The following is a 6,709-nucleotide window of genomic DNA, read 5'->3' as shown; positions in this document are numbered from 1 at the left end:
ATTCGCAACGAGGTTGCTGTTTTGAGAAAACATTTTGATTACTTGCCCAACGTTCGGGAAGTAAGTCCATCTATTTGAGTCGGAATAAGCAACATGGGCTCAGTGGGCGTCCATGAAAGTGTTAATGGCTCGGTGGGAGTCCATCAATGCGTAAGTGACTGAGTGGCAATCCAGCATAGGTCCTAATGCGGCCAGGGTGATGAACAGTGGGGAATTCGTCCATCCACTAGTAGAAAATGTTACTTATTGGTATCTTTGCCTGATCAGCAAGATATCAGGTTTATGCCAAGGTTTTCTTCTTTCCAAATTCATTGGATATTATAACTCTGTTTATACTTTTCATAACAGAGGTTTCCAAGGAAAGTATGAGATATATATATATAGGTGTATATATATATATATATATATCAGGACTTAATGAAGTATCTCGTAACTTCATTTCTTTTGTATGATATTTCAAAGATTGAATCTATTCAAATCTTATCTTGTAGTCTCATCTATGTGATGAACTTTTGAAACTGATTATAGCTTGAACGGTGGTAGTTCGACTAGTATTCGGAAAAGATATAAGTATATTGGAGTATCTTGTAACTTCATCTTTTCAACTTATATCTAGTTAATGATTATCTTATGCACGACAAAGATTTTCAGAAAAATGTTGAGACAAGGTTAGATATATGAGATCACCTTGCAATGATATTTTATACAGTTATAAATTGGAACTCTGTGTATATTATACATGTCAGAGGATGTCAAAGATTTTGAGAAGTATATATGTATATACATACTGAATATTTTGTGACTTTGTCGTATTAAGATATCAAACTTGGTTCATTTTTTTTTTGACCAAGACTTTCACGAGTACTATGAGAATGCTCATATAATGTTAATTATTATACATATTATTTTGTTGGGCTTGTTGCTCACCTTGCTTTCTTCTTTCATCACACAACAACAGATAGACAAGATGAGCAGGACCAAGCTCCCAATTCGTGAGCGGATAGGAAACGTTCTGCAGTTTCCTGTAGGCGTTGATGCCACTGTAGCTGAGGTAGGAACTACCAATTGGCTAGGTTTTCAACTGTTGATGTACCAGACTTATGTATATTATGAATTACAATAATGGCAAAGAATATGTAAATTTATTCAGAGACCCTTTTGAGGTGTAATGACTTATAATTGTGGAATAAAATGACTTGTGTTATTTTTGGTATTCATCTCTGAGACTATAAGTTGTGGTGTGTGTGTTTATTGTGGGGTCACAGTACGCAGTAGTTGGTTGTTTATTAAGATTGGGTGTTATTAAGGGAAATGGAACTCGTGACAACCCGGATCCCCGACCCGGGATTTGGGGGTGTTACAGAAATAGTATCAGAGCTAAGCATTATAAACCTCAAAGATGATGCAACGTTAAGATAAGAAGTTCACTAAGATAATAAGAACTCTTTCCAAGTTCATAGTCAGACTACCTAATGTAGTACTGACAGTTAAAACCCTTATGGGGACCCTTATAAATATCATGATAGAAGCGTAGTTCGTTATCGTATATGGTAGTGGGACTCCGAACCCTGAAGTTTAAAAGCAATAATATGATGATGTTTTTCTATATATTGGGGATCAGATTGTGGATCTAATAGAGCGTCCTAACGAGGGACCGGATGATGTTCATATTGAGGATGTAGCGGTTGAGGATGTTTTCCTAGAATGGATTCTTGTTGAGGAGGATCCCGTGGAGGATCCTAACAAGACTGAAGAGATGGTCGCTAAGGAATTGATAACCATGGTTAGAGCGACTACCAGAGGTAGGACTGGCCGGTCACTACCGGAGGTTCGTTCAAGTTTGTAAAGATAGGAGCCCCTTTAATGCGGCTTACTCATAAGACTGAGAAGTTCGAATGGACAGAGAAATGCGAGAACAGCTTTTAAGAACTGAAGCAAAGGTTGGTGACGGCCCCTATGTTGGCGTTGCCGGATGGAAAAGGAGATTTTGTGATTTGTAGTGACGCTTCACATAAGGAATTAGGGTGCTTCTTATACAGCACAACAAGGTAATCGCGTACGCGTCAAGACAATTAAGGGAATATAAAATTCGATATCCCCACCCATAAGCTTGGGCTCGTGGCAATAGTTTTGTCCTAAAGATTGGAGGCACTACTTGTATGAAGAGAAGTGCGAGATTTACACAAGCCATAAGTGCTCTAGTGCATTTTCACGCAGAAAGAGCTCAACATGCGCCAGAGGAGGTGGTTAGAGCTAATTAAGGATTACGATTATGAGATTCTTTATCATCCAGGGAAAGCCAATATGGTGGCTAATTCCTTAGTAGAAAGGAGAGACTCAAGATGATAATGTCTATGGGAGAATTGATAAGAGATTTCGAGCAAATGGAAATAGAAGTGAAGGTAACCGGAGCCGGTACCGAAAAGCTGTTTGAGATTGTAATGCAGCACGAATTATTGGAAAAGAAAATCATATTGTGCCAAGAAAAAGTGATGAATGAAGGCAGAGAGCCAATGACTGGAGAAGAGATTAATACCGAGAAAGATGATAAGGCAATAATGAGGTAATCCTACAGAATTATGGTTCCAAACATTCAAAAGCTTAAGGACGAGATCTTAGATGAAAGCCATAGTTCGAGGAATAAGATTTAGGGCCAACCCTGAATATGATAGTCAGGGAGGTCACCATCAAGAAAGAAAGAACCCATAACATAATGGAAAACAAGGATTTTAACGTATAAGATAACCCTGATTATGGGAGAAGGATAAAACATTTCATACTGAGAAAACAGAAGTTGAGCAAGATAGGGAGAACCGGATGGTACTCCTATGGGACAATTCATGGACCTGCCTAAACAAAAATTATACTTTTATTCCCAAACACCACCCTGAGGAAACAATGCGGTGGGAAATTCTTTCAGGACCTTTAAGTCACTAAGCTCTCAGAGTTCCAAGGAACAAGCTGACCTAACTGAGGCAAGAGCCTGACCAAAGGAAATAGAGGACTGATTTTATATTCTAAATGATTGATGAAGCGCAAAAGACTATTTTTGTCACTTACCTTCCTAAGAAAGAGGCCACCCGCTGGTGAAAGGTGAAGAAAGACACGGGGCCAGAGGTTATAACAAACCGATTAAAGTTCAGTCAATTATTTTCAGGAAAGTACTTCCCAAGGTTATAGAGATAGTGTAAAAGCTTTAGAGCCAGAACAATGGCAGACGAGTATGATGAGTTATGAATCTAAGTTGTAAAAGTTGGCAAGATTCGTCCTGAGGACACGAATCCCAGAATGACTTGATGTTTGAAGTAAATGATTAGTGGGTTCATGAAATGATTGTAAGAGAAAGGAAAATAAAAAGAAACTAAAGTGGAAAGGAATATAAAGGCAATAGAGTTTGAGGTATGATAAGGGAGTTGGGTATGAGGAAACCCTAAAGACTCATAGCAATAGAAATAGAAAAGTATGCAATCATCAGGATAAGGGTGATTCATCATGAGTTAAAGTTGATGGTTGAAGGCATAAGAGATATATATATTGTATCCCCTTTAAGTTGAGAGTATTCAATGAAACTTTGAGATAGATCGATGGATTAATAAGGAAACACAGATGGACTGAGGAGACATGAAAGCAAGAAATTAGGAAATTGGATGAAGGAAGTGACCTTCAAGAATGTGAAATGTTTGTAAGACATGTGACTTGATACCTAGAAAAGGAGACGTCGGGTATAAAAGATATCCCAACATTAAGATGACTGTTGAGATAAATAAAGAGGTAAATGAGTAGTTAGAACTAAAAAGTTCACGTTGAACACGACCAATATCTTCTAAAACATCCCTGTTATCATTACTAAATCGGGCAAGAAAAGCGGATAACCGTTGTTATCTTTTGGAGGCCATATTGACTGACCTCATTTTGAATAAGGATGCTATTGTGAAATTTGGTATAGACTATTGAGATGGGAATGATTAAATAAGATAATCTATCAAGGATATATGACTTGATTTATCCATGGAAGGATGCATGTACTTTTTTAAAGGTGGAATTAAGGATAGAACCTCGGTAACTTAAAATGAATCCTAGAGGAATGCATAAAGGTTGGCATTTCAACCTTAATAGGGATAGTATGAGTTTTGACAGTATGAATTGGAAAGGATTAAGGTAACAACAACCTTTAAGGATCAGTGGAGAAATTTTTCAGAAGTATATAGACAATGGTTCTAGTATTAATAAATGGTATTTTGATATGCCCTGTATCTAGGGAATACAGGAGGAATGATTTAAGGATAACCTTAGAGGTTTTACAAGGAGAAGGGTAATATTCAAAGTTCTCAAGAATAGAAATTTTGATAAAGGAAATATGACGTAATTATAATAAGGTCAGGTGGGGCACGTGTTGAACCATAAGAAGTATAGATTGAACCAATGGAGGTCAGAATTGTTAAAGCAATAAGGACCCAAGATAAAAAAACGTCCTAAGTATGATCGAGAGTCAGCCGGGATAATGTTTACATTTAAAGACTAAGGCAGTGACTTATGGAAAAATGGTGATTTTTTTAGCACAAGGACTTAAGAAAAGCATGTTCACATAAGCAGTGATTGAAATGAGATAGAAAATTTAGTTGGAGGTGGTTAAAATGACATTGATTGTAAGGAAATTTTTCTATCAGGAAAGGCCAAAGAGATGGCCGACACTTTAAGTGTAAGAGGACAATTATAGGCGCTCATGCCAGAGGAATACAGTGATGATGGTTAAAGCCCTGAAGGTTGTATTATGGTTTGGAAGATTGACATTCCTTCTTATGACTGTGCAATACTCAATCGTAACAGTAGTCTGGTCATGATTTAATTCATGTTATCGCTGTGAGCGGGCTACCTATCTTAGAAGGTACTATCTTGAGATAAGCGAGGACCATGTTATGAAAGGACTAAATGAACCTTTGAGCTTCATATCTCCTAATAAAGAAATATGATTAAGAATGGTATTAACCTGCTATCGTTGCTTCTATTGAAACTCTTCTGCAATTTTATCTGCTTCATGTCATATGTACGCCAAGTTCAGGAGTGTTCTTCATGAATCATGGAATGGCGATTATGTTTCCTCTCTAGAAGATTTCGGTACGGCAGGAATGGACTCCGTATGATTAACTATTAAGATTTCATGGAAAACGAATGACTATAGTAGGTCCGTGGTGGACTATGGTAATACATCAACGATTCCTTGAATAATGAGGCGATAACAACCGTGAGAGTTGTATAGGAATGGATGTTGAGATTGGGTACCACTAATCGGGTCGAGGTGATATATAAGTCATCATTGATAGACTAATTAAGTCGATTATCTACTTATGATATATTTATTCCTTCTTATCGATAAAGAGTAGTATTACTATACGAAGAAGGTTGCGGTATAGCAATTGATTCTAGTAGCGATGATGTCTAGAATGAAATCCTAGATTCAATTTTCGGTGTCGAGGGAGTTTCAAAGGTGATTGTTTATAAGCTCGAGCAAGAGCATAGGTCCATAGAATGATGGACGGAATAGCAAAAAATATTTAGGCATGTGAAATGTGATGCTATAATACTTAATGTTGATATATATACGTATATGTTTTATTCTCCTATGACAAACCTCTATAGTTTAGAGGTAGATTCCAAGCCAGATATTTTATGGCAGTATTTTTACATATATACAATTCTCTTCCATTCGTTCTTTTCTCTTCTTTTCATTTCATGTAAGCTGAGAAGAACAACCCTTCCAGAAGGGGAGGTATTGCCGAATGACTATCTATCTGTGTGATAGAAGCCTAGTAGGATACCACATGTTGTTTAATTGCTTTTCAAGTACTAAAGGCTGGCCACCCTCTGTATTAACTATGCAATAGAACAAGTGTTCATGATCATAGTGATCTCTTAAGAAATTCCTTTACTTCTATATAATTGATCAACCTTTGGAAAATAGAAGCAGCCGAAAAAGTAGTAGAAATATGGTGGTAGTCGAAATGGAAACGCATTCGTGACACTAAGGTTGACGCATTTATTAAAAGGTAATAAAACTCTAGCGAGTAAAAGTATATCCAGAATAGTATTTTGTACGGAAGATAGTAACGCTTACGAACAAGAAAAGAAGGAGAATTGAGAAGCAAAAGCTATAGTGCTAGAAGCTATGATGAGAGTATGTGCAATAGACTTGAAAGAATTTGGAATGATCATTTATCGTGAATTGAATTTTCTTATGATAATAGATCGTATGTCAGTATCGAGATGTCGCCTTATGAGATCCTTGAGGGAACACAATGTTGATCTCCCTTATGTTAGGATGAAGTTGCAAGGCGCAAGATGCTCGGACCAGCAGTGGTCCAAAGGACCAAGGATATAATAGATCTAATCAGAGGACGGCTGGTAGTAGCCCAAGATGGACATAAGAAATATGTTGCTTTGACACGAAAGGACAAAGAGTAGGAAGTAGGGGACCTAGTGCAGTTATAGGTATTCCCTTGGAAAGGATGAATTAGGTTCGGAAAGAAAGGAAAGCTAAGCCCACAAATTGTTGGACCCTTTGAGGTATTAAGACGTATTGGGAAGTTAGCATATGAGCTAGCCCTACCCCCAAACCTGTAGCAAGTTCATAACGTGTTCCACGTATCAATGTTATTGAAGTGTAATCCGGATGCTAGATATATAGGGAGCAACCGGGAAGGGTTATAGATCG

The sequence above is a fragment of the Apium graveolens genome, chromosome 2 (genome assembly GCF_009905375.1).
Source record: "Apium graveolens cultivar Ventura chromosome 2, ASM990537v1, whole genome shotgun sequence".
Taxonomy (NCBI): domain Eukaryota; kingdom Viridiplantae; phylum Streptophyta; class Magnoliopsida; order Apiales; family Apiaceae; genus Apium; species Apium graveolens.
This window is presented reverse-complemented; position numbering follows the sequence as displayed.